The sequence below is a fragment of the Papio anubis genome, chromosome 12, assembly GCF_008728515.1.
Source record: "Papio anubis isolate 15944 chromosome 12, Panubis1.0, whole genome shotgun sequence".
Classification (NCBI taxonomy): domain Eukaryota; kingdom Metazoa; phylum Chordata; class Mammalia; order Primates; family Cercopithecidae; genus Papio; species Papio anubis.
The window spans coordinates 86160386-86179723 of record NC_044987.1 but is presented as its reverse complement, the minus strand read 5'-3'; the positions used below and the strand labels follow the sequence as shown (position 1 = coordinate 86179723).

At 38.0% G+C, this 19338-nt stretch overlaps 1 pseudogene; it reads left to right on the top strand.

Moving 5' to 3' along the window:
- Positions 1-6050: 6050 nt before the first annotated feature.
- LOC101011607 lies at positions 6051-8681 on the top strand (annotated as a pseudogene).
- Positions 8682-19338: the final 10657 nt, after the last annotated feature.

Sequence of the window (19338 nt, the reverse complement as noted above, 5' to 3'; positions counted from 1 at the left end):
GTTTAAAACATAAGTAATACTTTGTGAGGTTTAAGAGTGTTTTGCAAGGATCAAGTATAATCAAACAGGTAAGAGCCTGGGACTTAGAGCTCAATAACTTTTAGTTATTATTCTTATGTTCAACTATACCTGCCTGACTTATTATGAACCTACACACAATTTTCTATGTTGGTTTTAGTCTTTTTTAAAAAATTTTCTCCCTATTGAGTAGTGAGTTGACTATTACCGCTTGTAGTATATAATCCCACAAGCTGTAGGTGATAATTAACCCTCTCCTTTTCTTCTCCTAAGTCTTAGATGATTTGTCTGGAGTTTAAACAGATCTTTCTTTCACATTTGATCTTACTAACAGCATTTAAAAACTGGTTCTTTTAGCTATGCTGAAATAGACAATACACTGTTGTAATTAACTATAGTCACTGCTGTGCATTAGAGCACCAGAACTTATTCCTCCTATCTAACTGAAACTTTGTGCCTGTTGACCAATATCTCTCCTTCCCTGTTCACCCCACCTCCAAAGCCTCTGGCATACCCTCTGCTTCTTGAGCTTGATTTTTTTTTATTCCACATGTAAGTCAGATCATAAGGTATTTGTCTCCTTGAGCCTGGAAGTTTAAATGTTCTCCCCACAAATGGTACATATTTGAAGTGATAAATATGCTAATTAGCCTGATTTGCTCATTTCATAATGTCACATGTATCAAAACATCACATTGTGCCCCATAAATATATACAATTACTGTTTGTCAGTTAAAAATACAATTAAAAAACCCGATTCTGAAAACAGAGAAACAAATACAAACCTCTGGATGTGATTGAAGAGATGATTATTAGGCCACAAGCTCCATGAGGCCAGGGACCATTTTTATTTTGTTTACTATTTTGAAATACATAGAATGCAGCAACATCAGTTTCTCTCTCCATTATTTTTGCTATTATTATTCCAGAATAGGCTGGCTGTCTATAGGAACTGTCAGTCAGGGTTCAGTCAGGAAACAGGTGGCTCTACTCAACGTGGACACTTTAAGTAGAAATGAATAAAAGCACTATTTTGAAAGATGTGGGCAAGGTTTAGGGAGCACAGCAAAGTCTAGTGTCTTCCCTAAGGGCCATTGAGAGTGTGGGTGCTGGGACTGCCACTGGCCTAAAGAGACTGGGGCAGAGTAGAGTTACCAGGAGCCAGAAAGAGGGAAGCTGTACAGAGGCAGAGGCCAGAAGGGAGCTGTGTGGAAAACTGGCAGGTAACCATCCAGAGAAATGAATACCTTGCTACACTGTGTTCCTGCCTCTGGTCTCCTGCTGGTGTCCCCCACTGGCAGAGTATAACTAGAAGCCAGAAGGCTAGGGAGCCTGTGCTATAGTTGCTTAGGTTTAGGCTCCTAGAGCACAGAGGAGGGAGGAAGAAATGTGGAGCCTAGACCTGGAGAGCAAAGGGGGGACTTCTAGCACAGGATTGAATATTCAGTCACTTCTATGGTAAAGGGATCAGTTCAACAATAAGAGCTAACTATCTTAAATATATATGCTCCCAATACAGGAGCACCCAGATTCATAAAGCAAGTCCTTAGAGACTTACAAAGAGACTTAGACTCCCACACAATAATAATGGGAGACTTCAACACCCCCCTGTCAACATTAGACAGATCAACGAGACAGAAAGTTAAAAAGGATATCCAGGAATTGAACTCAACTCTGCACCAAGTGGACCTAATAGACATCTACAGAACTCTCAACCCCAAATCAACAGAATATACATTCTTCTCAGCACCACATCGCACTTATTCCAAAATTGACCACATAGTTGGAAGTAAAGCACTCCTCATCAAATGTAAAACAGAACTTTTAACAAACTGTCTCTCAGACCACAGTGCAATCAAACTAGAACTCAGGACTAAGAAACTCAATCAAAACCGCTCAACTACATGGAAACTGAACAACCTGCTCCTGAAAGAATACGTTATTCAAAGTATTTCATTTTCTCAAAATTATTATTTTGAGAGATGTTCCATCAATACAGAATTTATTGAGAGTTTTTAGCATGAAGAGCTGTTGAATTTTGTCAAAGGCCTTTGCTGCATCTATTGAGATAATCATGTGGTTTCAGTCTTTGGTTCTGTTTATATGCTGGATTATGTTTATGAAATCTCTTTCATGTCATACATAATGAAATGAAGGCAGAAATAAAGATGTTTTTTGAAACCAAAGAGAACAAAGATACAACATACCAGAATCTGGGACACATTCAAAGCAGTGTGTAGAGGGAAATTTATAGCACTAAATGCCCACAAGAGAAAGCAAGAAAGATCTAAACCTGACACACTAACATCACAATTAAAAGAACTAGAGAAGCAAGAGCAAACACATTCAAAAGCTAGCAGAAGGCAAGATATAACTACGATCAGAGCAGAACTGAAGGAGAGAGAGACACAAAAAACCCTCCAAAAAATCAATGAATCCAGGAGCTTGTTTTTTGAAAAGATCAACAAAATTGATAGACAGTTAGCAAGACTAATAAAGAAAGAAAGAAAGAAGAATCAAATAGATCAAATAAAAAATGATAAAAGGGATATCACCACTGACCCCACGGAAATACAAACTACCATCAGAGAATACTATAAACACCTCTATGCAAATAATCTAGAAAACCTAGAAGAAATGGATAAATTCCTGGACACATATATTCTCCCAAGACTAAACCAGGAAGAAGTTGAATCCCTGAAAAGACAAATAGTAGGCTCTGAAATTGAGGCAATAATGAGTAGTCTACCAACCAAAAAAAGTCCAGGACCAGACGGATTCGCAGCCAAATTCTACCAGAGGTACAAAGAGGAGCTGGTACCATTCCTTCTGAAACTATTCCAATCAATAGAAAAAGAGGGAATCCTCCTTAACTCATTTTATGAGGCCAACATCATCCTGATACCAAAGCCTGGCAGGGACACAACAAAAAAAGAGAATTTCAGACCAATATCCCTGATGAACATCGATGCAAAAATCCACAATAAAATACTGGCAAACTGAATCCAGCAGTACTTCAAAAAGCTTATCCACCAGGATCAAGTGGGCTTCATCCCTGGGATGCAAGGCTGGTTCAACATACGCAAATCAGTAAACATAATCCAGCATATAAACAGAAACAAAGACAAAAACCACATGATTATCTCAATAGATGCAGCAAAGGCCTTTGACAAAATTCAACAGCCCTTCATGCTAAAAACTCTCAGTAAATTCTGTATTGATGAAACGTATCTCAAAATAATAAGAGCTACGTATGAAAAACCCACAGCCAGTATCATACTGAATGGGCAAAAACTGGAAGCATTCCCTTTGAAAACGGGCACAAGACAGGGATGCCCTCTCTCACCACTCCTATTCAACATAGTGTTGGAAGTTCTGGTTAGAGAAATTAGGCAAGAGAAAGAAAGAAAGGGTATTCAATTAGGAAAAGAAGAAGTCAAATTGTCCCTGTCTGCAGATGCCATGATCATCTATTTAGAAAACCCCATCGTCTCAGCCAAAAATCTCCTTAAGCTGATAAGCAACTTCAGCAAAGTCTCAGGATACAAAATCAATGTGCAAAAATCACATGCATTCTTATACACCAATAACAGACAAACAGAGAGCCAAATCATGAATGAACTCCCATTCACAATTGTTTCAAAGAGAATAAAATACCTAGGAATCTACCTTACAAGGGATGTGAAGGACCTCTTCAAGGAGAACTACAAACCACTGCTCAATGAAATAAAAGAGGACACAAACAAATAGAAGAACATACCATGCTCATGAATAGGCAGAATCAATATCATGAAAATGACCATACTGCACAAGGTAATTCATAGATTCAATGCCATCCCCATTAAGCTACCAATGACTTTCTTCACAGAGTTGGAAAACACTGCTTTAAAGTTCATATGGAATCAAAAAAGACCCCGCATTGCCAAGACAATCCTAAGCCAAAACAACAAAGCTGGAGGCATCATGCTACCTGACTTCAAAGTATACTACAAGGCTACAGTAACCAAAACAGCATGGTACTGGTACCAAAACAGAGATATAGACCAATGGAATAGAACAGAGACCTCAGAAATAATACCACACATCTACAGCCATCTGATCTTTGACAAACCTGACAAAAACAAGAAATGGGGAAAGGATTCCCTATTTAATAAACCGTGTTGGGAAAATTGACTAGCCATAAGTAGAAAGCTGAAACTGGGTCCTTTTCTTACTCCTGATATGAAAATTAATTCAAGATGGATTAGAGACTTAAATGTTAGACCTAAAACCAGAAAAACCCTAGAAGAAAACTTAGCTAATACCATTCAGGATACAGGCATGGGCAAGAACTTCATGTCTAAAGCACCAAAAGCAACGGCAACAAAAGCCAAAATTGACAAATGGGATCTAATTAAACTAAAGAGCTTCTGCACAGCAAAAGAAGCTACCATCAGAGTGAACAGGCAACCTACAGAATGGGAGAAAATTTTTGCAATCTTCTCATCTGACAAAGGGCTAATATCCAGAACCCACAAAGAACGCAAACAAATTTACAAGAAAAAAACAAACATCCCCATCAAAAAGTGGGCAAAGGATATGAACAGACACCTCTCAAAAGAAGACATTTATACAGCCAACAGACACATGAAAAAATGCTCATCATCACTCGCCATCAGAGAAATGCAAATCAAAACCACAATGAGATACCATCTCACACCAGTTAAAATGGCGATTATTAAAAAGTCAGGAAACAACAGGTGCTGGAGATGATGTGGAGAAATTGGAACACTTATACACTGTTGGTGAGACTGTAAACTAGTTCAACCATTGTGGAAAACAGTGTGGCGATACCTCAAGGATCTAGAACTAGAAATACCATTTGACCCAGCCATCCCATTACTGGGTATATACCCAAAGGATTATAAATCATACTGCTATAAAGACACATGCACACGTATAATTATTGCGGCACTATTCACAATAGCAAAGACTTGGAATCAACCGAAATGTCCTTCAAGGACAGACTGGATTAAGAAAATGTGGCACATACACACCATGGAATACTATGTAGCCATAAAAAAGGATGAGTTTGTGTCCTTTGTAGGGACACAGATGCAGCTGGAAACCATCATTCTCAGCAAACTATCACAAGAACAAAAAACCAAACACTGCATGTTCTCACTCATAGGTGGGAATTGAACAATGAGATCACTTGGACACAGGAAGGGGAACATCACACATCGGGGCCTATTGTGGGGAGTCGGGAGGGGGAGGAATAGCATTAGGAGATACACCTAATGTAAATGATGAGTTAATGGGTGCAGCACACCAACATGGCACATGTATACATATGTAACAAATCTGCATGTTGTGCACATGTACCCCAGAAGTTAAAGTATATTTTTTAAAAAAAGAAAAAGAAAAGAAAAACAAGCAGAGAAACAAAAATTGATACAGAAAAAAAAGTCAGGCTTATGCACTAAATTATCCATAATTAGTTTAATTATGAATGGTCTATCAAGAGACAGATAATAGAAGAGTGTATTTAAAAGTATGACCCTTTCGTATATGTTTCTTGTATGCTGTGTACAAGAAACTCACTTGAAATTTATCAATCCAGGGCAGGCCAGATTAAAACGATGAAAAAAGATATATTACACAAACATTAATGCAAGGAAAGCAAGAGTGCTTGTATGTATATCAGATAAAGCAAAGAAAATTACCAGAAACAGAGAGATTATGTAATGATCAAAGGTTTAATCTGTGAAGAAGACAGCAATTTTAAAAGTGTACTCACCAAAAAACAGAGCTTCAAAATATGTGATGTGAAAATTGCCAGAACTAAGGCGGGTCGGGCTCGGACCTGCGCTGCCTCAGGATGTAAAGTGTAACAAGGTGGCCCGGGGGTGGGGGGAATGGGGGGCCGCAGCATGGGTCTGTGAGGCCTATGGGGTGCCCGCGTTCCCCAGCGGCCCCCGCAGCCAGCTCCGCAGTGGTCCACTCCGGTTGGTTGCCGCCTGCGGATTCGGATTCCAGACCCAAGGCTGCGTGTTCTCCACCCTTTGTTGTGGCGGGTGTTACTGCAGTGATCCCAGAGCAGTTTGGCGCTATGGAGGAGCCCGGCGCTACCCCTAAGCCCTATTTGGGATTGGTCCTGGGGGAGCTAGGCAGGGTTGTGGCAGCACTACCTGAAAGTAGGAGACCAGATGCGAATCCTTATGATTTTCCATGGGAATTGGTGGTATGTGCAGCTGTTGTTGGATTTTTTGCCGTTCTCCTTTTTCTGTGGAGAAGTTTTAGATTGGTTAGGAGTCGGCTTTATGTGGGAAGAGAAGAAATACTTGCTGCAACGCTTTCTGGACTAATTGAAGAAAAATGTAAACTACTTGAAAAATTAAGCCTTATTCAAAAAGAATACGAAGACTATGAAGTAGAGTCATCTTTAGAGGATGTCAGCTTTGAGAAGGCGGCAGCAGAAGCACGAAGTTTGGAGGCAACCTGTGAAAAGCTGAACAGGTTCAATTCTGAACTTGAGGATGAAATCCTCTGTCTAGAAAAAGAGTTCAAAGAAGAGAAAACTAAACATTCTCAACAAGATGAATTGATGGCGGATATTTCAAAAACGATACAATCTGTACAAGATGAGTCAAAATCTCTCAAATCACAAATAGCTGAAGCCAAAATCATTTTCAAGATTTTTCAAATGAATGAAGAACGATGGGAGATAGCAATAAAAGATGCTTTGAGTGAAAATTCTCAACTTCACGAAAGCCAGAGGCAGCTTTTGCAAGAAGCTGAAGTATGGAAGGAACAAGTGAGTGAGCTTAATAAACAGAAAGTAACACTCGAAGACTCCAAAGTACACGCAGAACAAGTTCTAAATGATAAAGAAAATCACATCAAGACTCTGACTGGATGCTTGCTGAAGATGAAAGATTGGGCTGCTGTGCTTGGAGAGGACATAACGGATGATGATAACTTGGAATTAGAAGTGAACGGTGAACCGGAAAATGGTGCTTACTTAGATGATCCTCCAAAAGGAGCTTTGAAGAAACTGATTCATGCTGCTAAGTTAAATGTTTCTTTACAAACCTTAGAAGGAGAAAGAAACCACATTATTATTCAGTTATCTGAAGTTGACAAAACAAAGGACGAGCTTACAGAGCATATTAAAAATCTTCAGACTCAACAAGCATCTTTGCAGTCAGAAAATATGTGTTTTGAAAGTGAGAATCAGAAACTTCAACGGAAACTTAAAATAATGACTGAATTATATCAAGAAAATGAAATGAAACTCCACAAGAAATTGACAGTAGAGGAAAATTACCAGATACAGGAAGAAGAGAAACTTTCTAAAGTGGAAAAAAAGATCAGCCATACCATTGAAGGGCTGGAGACCTATAGAAAGCTAGCCAAAGATCGTGAAGTAGAATTGGAGAGAACTATTAATTTTTATCAAAGGCAGGTTATTTCCTACGAGAAAAAAGGACATGTTAATTGGCTGGCAGCTCGGACTGCTGAAAGAAAACTCAATGATTTAAGGAAAGAAAATGCTAACAACAGACAAAAATTAACTGAAACAGGGTTTAAATTTGCACTTTTAGAAAAAGATCGTTCTGCACCTGATGTTTCAAATACAGCATTTGACAGAGAGCATTCCCCATATGGTCCCTCACCATTGGGTCGGCCTTCATCTAAAACGAGAGCTTTTCTCTCTCCTCAAACTTTGTTGGAGGATTCACTCAGACTCTCACCTGTGCTTCCGGGGAGAGGAAGAAGAGGCCCAAGAGGCCCAGGGAATCCTCTGGACCATCAGATTACCAATGAAAGAGGAGAACCAAGCTGTGATACATTAACTGATCCTCACAGGGCTCCTTCTGATACTGGGCCCCTGTCATCTCCGTGGGATCAGGAACGAAGGATGATGTTTCCTCCACCAGAACAATCATATCCTGATTCAGGTCTTCCTCCACAAAGGGAAGACAGATTTTATTCTAATTCTGATAGACTGTCTGGGCCAGCAGAACTCAGAAGTTTTAATATGCCTTCTTTGGATAAAATGGATGGGTCAATGCCTTCAGAAATGGAATCCAGTAGAAATGATGCCAAAGATGATCTTGGTGATTTAAATATGCCTGATTGGTCTCTCCCTGCTGAAAATGAAGCAACTGGCACCGGCTTTGTGCCTCCACCTCTAGCTCCAATCAGAGGTCCATTGTTTCCAGTGAATACAAGGGGCCCGTTCATGAGAAGAGGACCTCCTTTCCCCCCACCTCCTCCAGGAACCATGTTTGGAGCTTCTGGAGGTTACTATCCACCAACGGATTTCCCAGGTCCACCACATGCTCCATTTGCAATGAGAAACATCTATCCACCGAGGGGTTTTCCTCCTTACCTTCACCCAAGACCTGGATTTTTACCTCACCCTCACATTCTGAAGGTAGAAGCGAGTTCCCTTCAGGGTTGATTCTGCCTTCAAGGGAGCCTGCTACTGAACATCCAGAACCACAGCAAGAAACCTGACAATATTTTTGCTCTATTCAAAAGTAATTTAGACTGATCTCATTTTCAGTTTAAGTAACTGCTGTTACTTAAGTGATTACACTTTTCTCAAATTGAAGTTTAATGGAATTATAGTTCTTAGTATAGTATTTTGTAAATAAAGATTATTTAAACCAAAAGAAATTTAAGTGTGCTGAAGATAACTGCAACTCCAAACCTAACGCTGTGTAGTTCTATGTTTTGCCATCTCGAAGCAAAGTGGAACCAGAAATGAGAGGTAATGGTTTGTGAATCAATTGTCCTCTTTTTTATTGTCTGGTGAATCTGCTGATATATAGGCACTAACAAAATTGGCAGGCTAAATTTATCCCTTATGTGTACATTTGGTAAATATGAAGGCAGTGTAGAAAGTATTCCAACTTTACTTTTGGAAATTGCAACACTTTGGAATTTTCTAAATGTATAAATTCTAAACTTGTAGCCCAACTGCCAATGTTATAATACTTATTCCTGGGCTACAAAAAACAAAACAAAACAAAACAAAAACCAAAAAATCACACATACAAAAACACAAAAAAACCTAGCTTGTAAGAAATGGAAGCTCATCATTCACTAAGGAAAACCCATTCTATTTTGTTTTCTGTGTTTAAAAAGCAATACATTTACTTTAGTATAACTATAAAAAATTATTTTTCCAAGAGCAAAAAAGTTAGAATATTTTCCTTAATTCTCAATGTGGCAACTACACTAAAAAGGTATAAAAAGGGAAGGGACTGTAGTAATTCTTTCTGGAAATATATTTACTTTAGGATCTCAAAAATACCCTCAAACTTTACCATGGCTTTTTAAATATTTTAAAATACCAGCTTTTCAAGGTCCTGTCTAGCACTAACATTGTTTTATGAAGTTGTTAAGTAATGAGAAAATAATTTTTGAAGAAGAATATAATTAATATACCTCTTACTCAAGCATTTAAAAAAGTAATAGATGTAGTAGTATACAGGCTTTTAAAAAATTTATTTAATACATCTAGTAAAATAAACTTATTTTTAACATTTATATCTGAACATGTGGTATGTGTTTTCTAGCTGGAAGTATAGGTGGAGTTTAGAAAAGGAATGAGGAAGATAAGTTTATCTGGAGTTGACATATGAAACCCAAACTAGGCAGATTTTGTGGGAGCAACCTGCAGATTAGTGGCACCTACGAAAAGCACAGGGCACTGCAGTGTGCTTCCCAGGTTCTAAGTCTCCCCTGGTGGGTTTACAGTCAGAGCAAGGGCAGCCTCATCTTGCGTAGGTACATTAGACTCTTTAGATGTTATGCCTGATTTTACCAAGCGCAGTGCAGAAATTGAGAATAATCTATTATTATATAATTCAGGAAAGAATAGGACACATTGAAAGACATCAATACGGCACAGAGGAAAAATGCAGCAAGGTACACATTCATAAATTGACATGCATTTGAGATAACTGTATTCACTTAATCAAAACCCCAAAGATATTTCCCTGAAAGTCAATAGGTCCCTTTGCAAAAATTGTATCAGTGAGAAAATTATGGCAATGAAAGAGAACTGATCTAATCCACCTCCCCCATCTTGCCTTTCCCCTAATCATTCCTGGGCTTAGGCTAAGCTGTCTTTGAGAGATATTTAATTTATAGTTTTAAATGGGAATGGGCCTTCCCCAAGAACTCAATGGCCTTTGCCAAACGAATGAAAGACCATCAGGTTAGGGGAAAGAGAGGAGCCTGATTCTGCTAAGGCACAGAAACAGATTGTCAGCCATTCCCGCAGGTAACACCACTATTGTATATTGGCCTTTGAAATTTCTTTTTTCAGTTTTTTTTTTTTTTTCCATGTCTGACACCTATGGCTCCACTGCACCCCATGGCTCTACCTGGACCCTCCAATCCTGCCCCTGTGGCCCCACCCAGAAACATTTTAGCCCACAGGAGGACAGCTCTGACCCCCTAAAATTTCATCTCTGCCCCAACCAATCAGCAGCAAGCCTAGCCACTGGCACTCCTTTCCCCAAAATGCCTTTGAAAAACTCCTAACCTATGAGCATTGGGTAGATTGATTTGAGTACTAACTCCTATTATGGGGAGGGGGGAGGGGGAGGGATGGCATTGGGAGTTATACCTAATGTAAATGATGAGTTGATGGGTGCTGACGAGTTGATGGGTGCAGCACACCAACATGGCACAAGTATACATATGTAACAAACCTGCACATTGTGCACATGTACCCTAGAACTTAAAGTATAATAATTTTAAGAAAAACAACTTATTTTCTAACTATTTTCTTAAAAGTTCTCTCCCTTTTTGTATTAGTTTCTAAGATGGTTTCAGTGATCCTCATCTCCTGGTATTCATGCCCTTCTATAATCCCCTCTAAGTGCAGGATGAACCTACTGACTTGCTTCTAAGAAAGAGAATATGATAAAATTTATGAGATATACATTCTGAGATTAAATAACTGGCTTCTGCCTTGCTCTGGTCTGTTTATTCTCTCCTGTCCCTCAGTTTCTCTGAGAGAAATTAGCTACCATGTTGTAAGTAATTTGTCTCAACTCATTCCTGCTGCTATAACAAAATATCTTAGAGTGAATAATTTATTAGTAATAGAAAGTTATTTCTCACAGTTCTGGCTGGGAAGTCCAAGACCAAGGCACTGGCAGGTGCAGTGTCTGGTAAGGGCTTGCCCTCTGCTTCCAAGATGGTGCCTGTTGCTATGATCTCTGGAGGGGGACACACCTGTGCTAACATGGTAGAAAGAACAGAAAAGCCAGGTGGGTCTCTGAAGCCTCTTTCAGAAGGACATTAATCTTGTTCCCAAGGGCAGAACCTTCATGATTTCATTTCAGAAGGCCTCACCTTTTATTACCATCACAATGGGATTAAATTTCAACATGAATTTTGGAGGGACACAAACATTCAAACCATAGCATTCCACTGCTCATTCTTCAAAATTTGTGTCCTCACATACAAAATACATTCATTCTATCTCAACGCCCCCAAAGTCTTAACTCATTCCTGCGTCAATTCAAAAGTCTAAAGTGCAGAGTCTCATCTAAATCAGATATGGGTGAGACTCAAGGTACAATTCCTTCTGAGACAACTTCCCTCTCTTGCTGTGAGCCCGTAAAATCAAACAAGTTATGTGTTTCCAGAAATCCAGTAGAGGGGCAGGCACAGGATACATATTCCCATTTCAAAAGGAGACACAGGAAAGAAGAAAGGGGTAATAGGTTCCAAGTAAGTCCAAAACCCAACAGGAAAAATGATGTTAAACCTTGATACTTGAGAATAATCTTCTTTGACTCTCTTCCGTCCCTTCTAGACCAACAGCAGTTGGGGGTTGATCCCCCACAGCTCCTGGAGGCCCCATTCTTATGGCAGTTCTCTTTCTGAGCCACTGAAGCTCTCCAAGTCATCCTTTGAAATCTAGGTGGAGGGAGCCATGCCTCCATAGCTTATGCACTCTGCATACCTGCAGAGTTAACACCATGTGGACACTCCCAAGGTTTAGCACCTGTGCCCTCTGGAACTGCAGCCTGAGCCACACATGGGACTCCTTGAGCCACAACTGGGAAAGCTGAGGAGTGCTGCACCTGAATACAGGTTGCAGATAATTGATAAATGAGGTGGCATTAGGTAGTGTGGGTCCCCACGACCCTTCTTTTGACATGACTCTGTCCCCCAGGCCTTGGCATTCTGGGCCTGTGATGAAAGAGACAGAACCAATAGTATTTTAAATGACTTACAGTTGGATTTTTATCTGTCATTTTGTTAATTGTTTTCTGTGTATCCATATTTGCTAATATTTTTCTTCCATTTTTTTTTTTAAGAAAAATTCTCACTCTGTCGCCCAGGCTGGAGTGCAGTGGCACAATCACGGCCTGCTGCAGCCTTGATGTCTCAGGCTCAAGTGACCCTCCCACCTCAGCCTCCTAAGTAGGTGGGAATACAGGTGCGCACCACCATGCTGGTTAATTTTTTCTTTTCTGTTGTTTTTAGACATGAAGTTTCACCATGTTGGCCATGCTGGTCTTGAACTCCTGTGCTCAAGTGATCCAGCTATCTTGGCCTCCCAAAGTGCTGATATTACAGGCGTGAGCCACTGTGCCCAGTCTCTTTTATCTTTTAGGTTATATTTGTACTTCCATTTAAGATACAATGTTGAATTATTAGCTATTTCTCCTTTTCATTGTTTTAGTGGTTACTGGAGGGTTAACAATGTACATCTTTAATTTACCAGTCTAATTTCAAATAATATTCCACTACTGCAATTATTTTGCAGTAGAATAATTCCGATTCCTCTCTCACATCCTTTGTGTCATACATTGTACTATATATACACATATATATATGCTATAATACATTATTACTATTTTTACTTTAGGCATTCAAATACAGTTTTAATTCTGAAACATAGAGATAATGTCTTTGATATCATATTTACCTTTATTTTTGCCACTTCAGGCACATTTTATTCCTTTGTATAGACACACATTTCTGTCTTGTATCACAATTCTTCTGACTAAAGAACTTTCTATAACATTTCTTGAAGCACAAGACTCCTGGCAATAAATTCTCTCATCCTTGGTATGTGTGAAAAATTACTTATTTTGCCTTATTTTTGAAAGATAGTTTTGCTGAATATTGTATTTGGAGTTTTTAAGCTTCTTGTAGTTTAAATATTACTTTATTGTCTTGTAGTTTGCATATGTTCTGAGATGTCCTTTGCAAATCATATCTCTGTTGCTCTGTAGGTGCTGTATTTCTTTTCTGACTGCCTTCAAATTTTTTCTTTGTCTTTTCAGTTGTTAAATTATGACGTATTTACGTGTGTATGTGTGTGTGTGTGTGTGTGTCTTTATTTATTGTGTAAATAGATTTAAGCTCCTTGGATCTATGGTTTGATGCCATTCATTATTTCTGAAAAATTCTCAGCCATTATCACAAAATGTCTATTTGTCCAATTTTCTCTTTTGTCTCTTTCTGGCACACCAATTACACTTCTCTTAGAATATTAACATTAAGTGCTCTGGGTTTTTTTTTGTTGTTTGTTTGTTGGTTTGTTTTTGAATTCACTCTTTTTCCCAATGTTTTGACTTGGACAATTTCTATTTATTCATTTTTTACTCAAAATCAGCCCTTTGAGGTCCATCTGAGTTGTTGAGTATATCAATAGTTTACTCCTTTTTATGACTAAATATTGACCCATTTAGAGTTTAGTGATTTTTTCCCCTTAGCTATCTTAAGTCTATTGATGAGCTTTATAAAGAATTTTTTCATCTATGATGTAATGTCTTATTTCAACTTTTCTATTTGACTTTTCTTAAGTTTTGTTCCTTCAGTTAAAATTCCCCATCTGTTCATTCATGTTGTTAAGGTTTTCCACTAGATTCTTTAACATGTTAATCATAGCTACATTAAAGTTCTCATCTTATAGTTTCAATATCTCTGAGTCTGGATTCATTAATCTTTGTCTTTCCAATTTTTTTTGTATATTTCAGAATTTTTTACTGAATTACGGACCTCATGATAGAGACAGAGATAATATTTTTACTGGGAAATGGCTACACTTCTACTTTTGGGCCAATAATATGATGGTTCAGTCATTCTAGACAGGAGATGATTTAGGTTTGAGTTTTATTATCACTAAAGTTAACTTCTTGCCCTATACGCTTCAAATTTCTCTGCCAGAAACCTGACTTTGTGATTAGGGTAACCCTGTGAGTGTAGCTCTTGTCCTCGATTGTAAACAAATATCTGAGTATGATCAGAAATTATTTTGTTGAATTTCAGGTATAACCTAGGGTTATTGTATTCAAAATGTGATCCTATAGGATGACTACCCATTCCATTTTGCCCAGAACCATTCCAGGTTTAGCTAAAAACTCCATATCCTATGAAAAACCCTCATAGTTCCAGGCAAACTGGATAGGTTGGTCACCGTATGACAAGAGACTAGCATCATTGATATTATCTGGGAGCCTGTTATTACATTGGTGCAAAAAACAATTGTGCCATTAATGGCAAAACCAATTACTTTTTGCACCAACCTAATAGTAATAAAGAATCTTGGCTCCACTTCAAACCTACTAAAGCAGAAACTGTATTTTAATAAGATGCACAGGTGATTCGTAGGCACATGAAACCTTAAGAGGAATTGCTATGGACATAGGAGTCGAGAAGCTACATACCTGAAATTTATATTTCGAAGACATTTTGGATTTTATTTTTAAATGTTACTATTTTCTACTCTCTTTGCTCTACTACCAGTGTCACTCAACGTATGGAAAAATCTTCATTTATCTCCCATCAGGACTTAGTTTATTATAATTATCTTGTGGAAGCACAATGTCAATTGCCCTCTAATAAGTATCAGCTGTTTTAGTTCCATTACTCTGTGTGTGTGTGAGTGTGAGTGTGTGTATGTGTGTGTTCATGTACTTTCTAATTAAATTCACTTTTTAAAGAAAATTTTTTAATTCAGATACACTCAGGTCTCTGGAGAGTGATTATGGGATTTGCTAAAATGCACAATAAGCAACTCACCATACTAAAAAACTAGCTAATGAATAAAACTTTAGTAATTTTCTTCTATATTCTGATAATTTGGGGTTTGAAAATTATATCAATGAACTTCTCTGGAAAAATGGATGAAATTTTTCTCATCCATGTCTGGCTTCTTTGGGGATAGAAATGCCTTTAATTTTCATTTTTGTGCAAATGATTATGTGATAATTTTATTTAAACATTCATGAAACCAGTAGTCAAAGTTATAAAGTAGATCTTTTGTATATAATGAAAGACTTTTGTAGATCTGCTGAGCTCTGTGTGTAATCTAACCATAAGGATTTCTTTCCTTCCCCTTTGGATGGCAACATCCATTCTATAGAGTAGTACAAAATGTAACTTCTGTGTTTTGGTTGTGTCTTTTCTAAAATACATTTCTTTAGCATTGTGGGTTTTCACACTCTGCCTTCAGATCCATGGAATACTCTCCTGAACCTCCAATGTTTGTTTAAGTTGGCATAAAATCCTAGAAAAATTCCAGCAAGGCTCCCTGTGGCCACCACCATCCAGAAACAAAGCCCAGATTCACTACTGGCCCATTACCTGAAGCCTTGACTACTAACTGGAACAGCAGGGTTGACTTCAGCTCAGGAATGAATGTATGGCTTTGTGGAGTAATTAGGTTTTCCTGGCCTTTGCTTCATGGCATATGTATTCCAGTTTAACTAAAGTATTAAACAACATAGCTTCATCAGACAAAACACCCAAATTTACTTCCAAGGAAAATAGTATTGTTAAAAATACAAGATTTAAGTTAAGACTCTGCTTTTTCTCCACCATTGAGAGTTGAATAACTTAGGAAACAAGCACAGGGATTCTATGAGCTTCAGTGTCCCTATCCATAAAATGAATAATAATAGGCAATATCTTGCAGTGTTATTGTGAGAATTCATTGAATAAGTAATGAAAAACAGAATTCAATGGCTCAGCATGTTAGTTTCCCACTCTGAAGTGTCACCACAGTAGGTCTCCATGGTATTTGTAAAATGATACTGTTTGCTGTCCTGAAAATACAAATTTAAAAAAGCTATAATTCTGTACATATGGCTAGGCATATGTATTCAAATATGTTCATGTGTTTTCCACAACTATAATTTATTTGCATAATCTTTTCCTAGTCTGCTGCCCAAAATTTTAAGTGTCTTTTGGGGAAAGGACATAAAACAGCACATGCTCTGACTTGTCCCAGGCCAATTCCTTAATTTTTAGATGGACAATATCAAAATAACAGTGTTTTCATGGACTATATATGCATACACATGAAAGCTTACACCAGAGTCTTGCTAGTCTTGAGTACTGGTCTACATTCTTTTTATTTTAGCATATGGTGAGTTTCCCCTTGACACCATTTAAGATAGTACAAATGTTCCAATTTTTACAAAGGTTTAAATATCTATTCTATCCTCTTGACATAGGAAACCATATGATGAAGGGATTTGGAGCCAAAATACCTGCCCTTTATTGATCCTAGTCAAGTCATTGAATCTTTCTCAGCTTTAGTTTTCACATATTTAAAGTAACAATAGTGATAAATTATTATTACAATAATAAATATATCAATGATTAAAATTGCCATGAACATTTATTGACTGCTTATTATACTCTAACCCTCTTATATTTGTAATCCATCATAATATGCAGCATGATGAGGTAAGTACCTGCATTCACTCCACTTCATAGATGATAAAACTGAAGCTCAGAGAGGGTAAGTGGCATGATCTTGATTAGCCAAATTGTAAGCATGAGAACTGGGGTTCATAGTTTATGCTTCTATGTACTGCTCTCTACTACCCTCCACAAAGTGAGCACAATAGCTTATAGTTGCTTCTCAGGGCTGTTTTAGGAGGTAATTTGTTCGTGCAGAAAGATAGTGGTTTCTAAACTATAAACTTATATAAATGTTGGTTATTATTAGTAATTTCACAGGACTCTGGCCTTTGAAGTCAAAATAAAAGCTACTCTAGTATCAGGGAAATTTTAAGGAGGAAAAAGTTTTGCAAATCTACAATTTCAGGATCTTAAACCATTGAATATTTCAGAGATATTAGTTTCCTTGCCACAGGCCATTTCCAAAGTTATTTTTCATTATAGACTGAGCTCATTTCCTCTAGTAGGATCAAATTGCTAGATACATATTTTTATCGTCCTTTTATTTTACATAGGGATGATTATATTAGTTTCCTAGGGCTGCTGCAACAAATTAGAGTAAACTTGTTGGCTTAAAATAACAGAATTCTTTCTTATAAAACTAAACATACTCTTAACATATGAGCCAGTATTTGCAGTCCTTGGTGTTTACCCAAATGAATTTAACACATTTGTCCACACAAAATCCTTTACATAGATGTTTGTAGCAGTTTTATTCATGATTACCAAAACTTGGAAGCAACCATGATGTCCTTCTGTAAGTTAATGGGTAAATAAATTTTTGCATATCCAGACCATGGAATATTATTCAATGAACAAAATGAGCTTTCAAGCCATGATAAAACATGAAGGAAACTCAAATGAATATTTCCAGGTGAAAGAAGCATATCTAGAAAGTCTGTATATTTGTGATATTTGTGATGGTTAACTTTGTGTTAACTTGACTGGGCCACGAGGAGCCCAGATATTTGGTTATACACTATTCTGGGTGTTTCTGTAAATGTGTTTCTGGATATGATTAACATTTAAATTGATAGACTGAGTAAAGCAGATTGCCCTCCATTAATGTGGATGGAATGGGACTAATTTAATCAGTTGAAGGTCTGAATAGAAAACAAAGGCTGACCCTCCGCAAAATAGAATTCTTCCTGCCTGACAGCCTTCAAACTGAAACACAAGAATTTTCCTGTCTTTGGACTAAAAACAGAAACATTGTTTGTTGTTTTCTCCTGGGTCTCCAGCTTGCCAATTTACCCTGCAGGTCTTGGGACTTGCCAGGCTTCATAATTGCATAAGTCACTTGCTTATAATAAACTTCTATCTTTCTTTCTCTCCCTCTCTCTTTCTTTCCCCCACCCCCCGTGTGTGTGTGAACACACACATACATACACACACACACTATTGATTCTATTTCCATGGAGAACCCTGCCTGTTAAAAAAAACATGTGTGATTTTAACCTTATGATATTCTGGCAAATGCGAAATTGAGACAGTAAAATGATCAGCGGTTGATAGGGCTTGGGGGATGGAGGGTTAAATAAGCAGATCACAGATAATTTTTAAGGCAGTGAAACAATTCTGTCCAATATTCTAATAGTAGATACATGTTATCATGTATTTGTCAAAACCAGTAGAATGTACACCACTAAGATTGAACCCTAAGGCAAAGCATGGACTTTGGGTGATGATGTACCAATGTAGGTTCATCCATTGTAACAAATAAGGTACCACTATGGTGTGGGATGTTGATAGTGGGGAAGGTTGTTATTTGGGAACAATGGGTACCAGGGAATTAGCTGTACTTTCCATTCAATTTTGCTGTGAACCTGAAATTGCTCTAAAAAATAAAGTCTATTAAAAGCAAACAAGACAAAGTCTATTAAAAACAAAAACATTAAAAACAAACAAACAAAGACATAAATTTATTCTCCCACAGTTCTGGAGGCCAGAATTCTGAAATCCAGTTTGTCAGCAGGGCTGCATTTCATTTCACCTGGTGTCTCTATGGAATAATTCTTTGCATCTTCTAGCCTTTGTAACTGTGGGCTGTGGGCATTCCTTGATGTGTGGCTGCATCATTCCAATCTCAATCACTCCTATGATCATATTGTCCTCTCTTTCTCTTTTTCTCTCTTTGCTTACTTTCTTTTCTTTTAGATGGAGTCTCGCACTGTCACCAGGGCTGGGTGCAGGGATGCAATCTCGGCTCTCTGCAACCTCCACTTCCCAGGTTCATGCGATTCTCCTGCCTCAACCTCCCAAGTAGCTGGGATTACAGGTGCCTGCCATAAGCCCGGCTAATGTTTTGTATTTTTAGTAGAGACAGGGTTTCACTATGTTGGCCAGGCTGGTCTCAAACTCCTGACCTCAAGTGATCTGCCTGCCTCAGTCTCCCAAAGTGCTCTTTTCTTATAAAGATACAGATTTTTGGATTTAGGGCTTACTTGGGCAAACTGGGATGCTATCTTCATCTGAAGTTGCTTATTGTAATTACCCCTGCAAAGATACTTTTTCTGCCTAAGGTAAGATTCATAGGTTTCAGAGATTAGGGCATGGGCACATATTTTTGAAGGCTATCATTCTGACAACTACAATGGT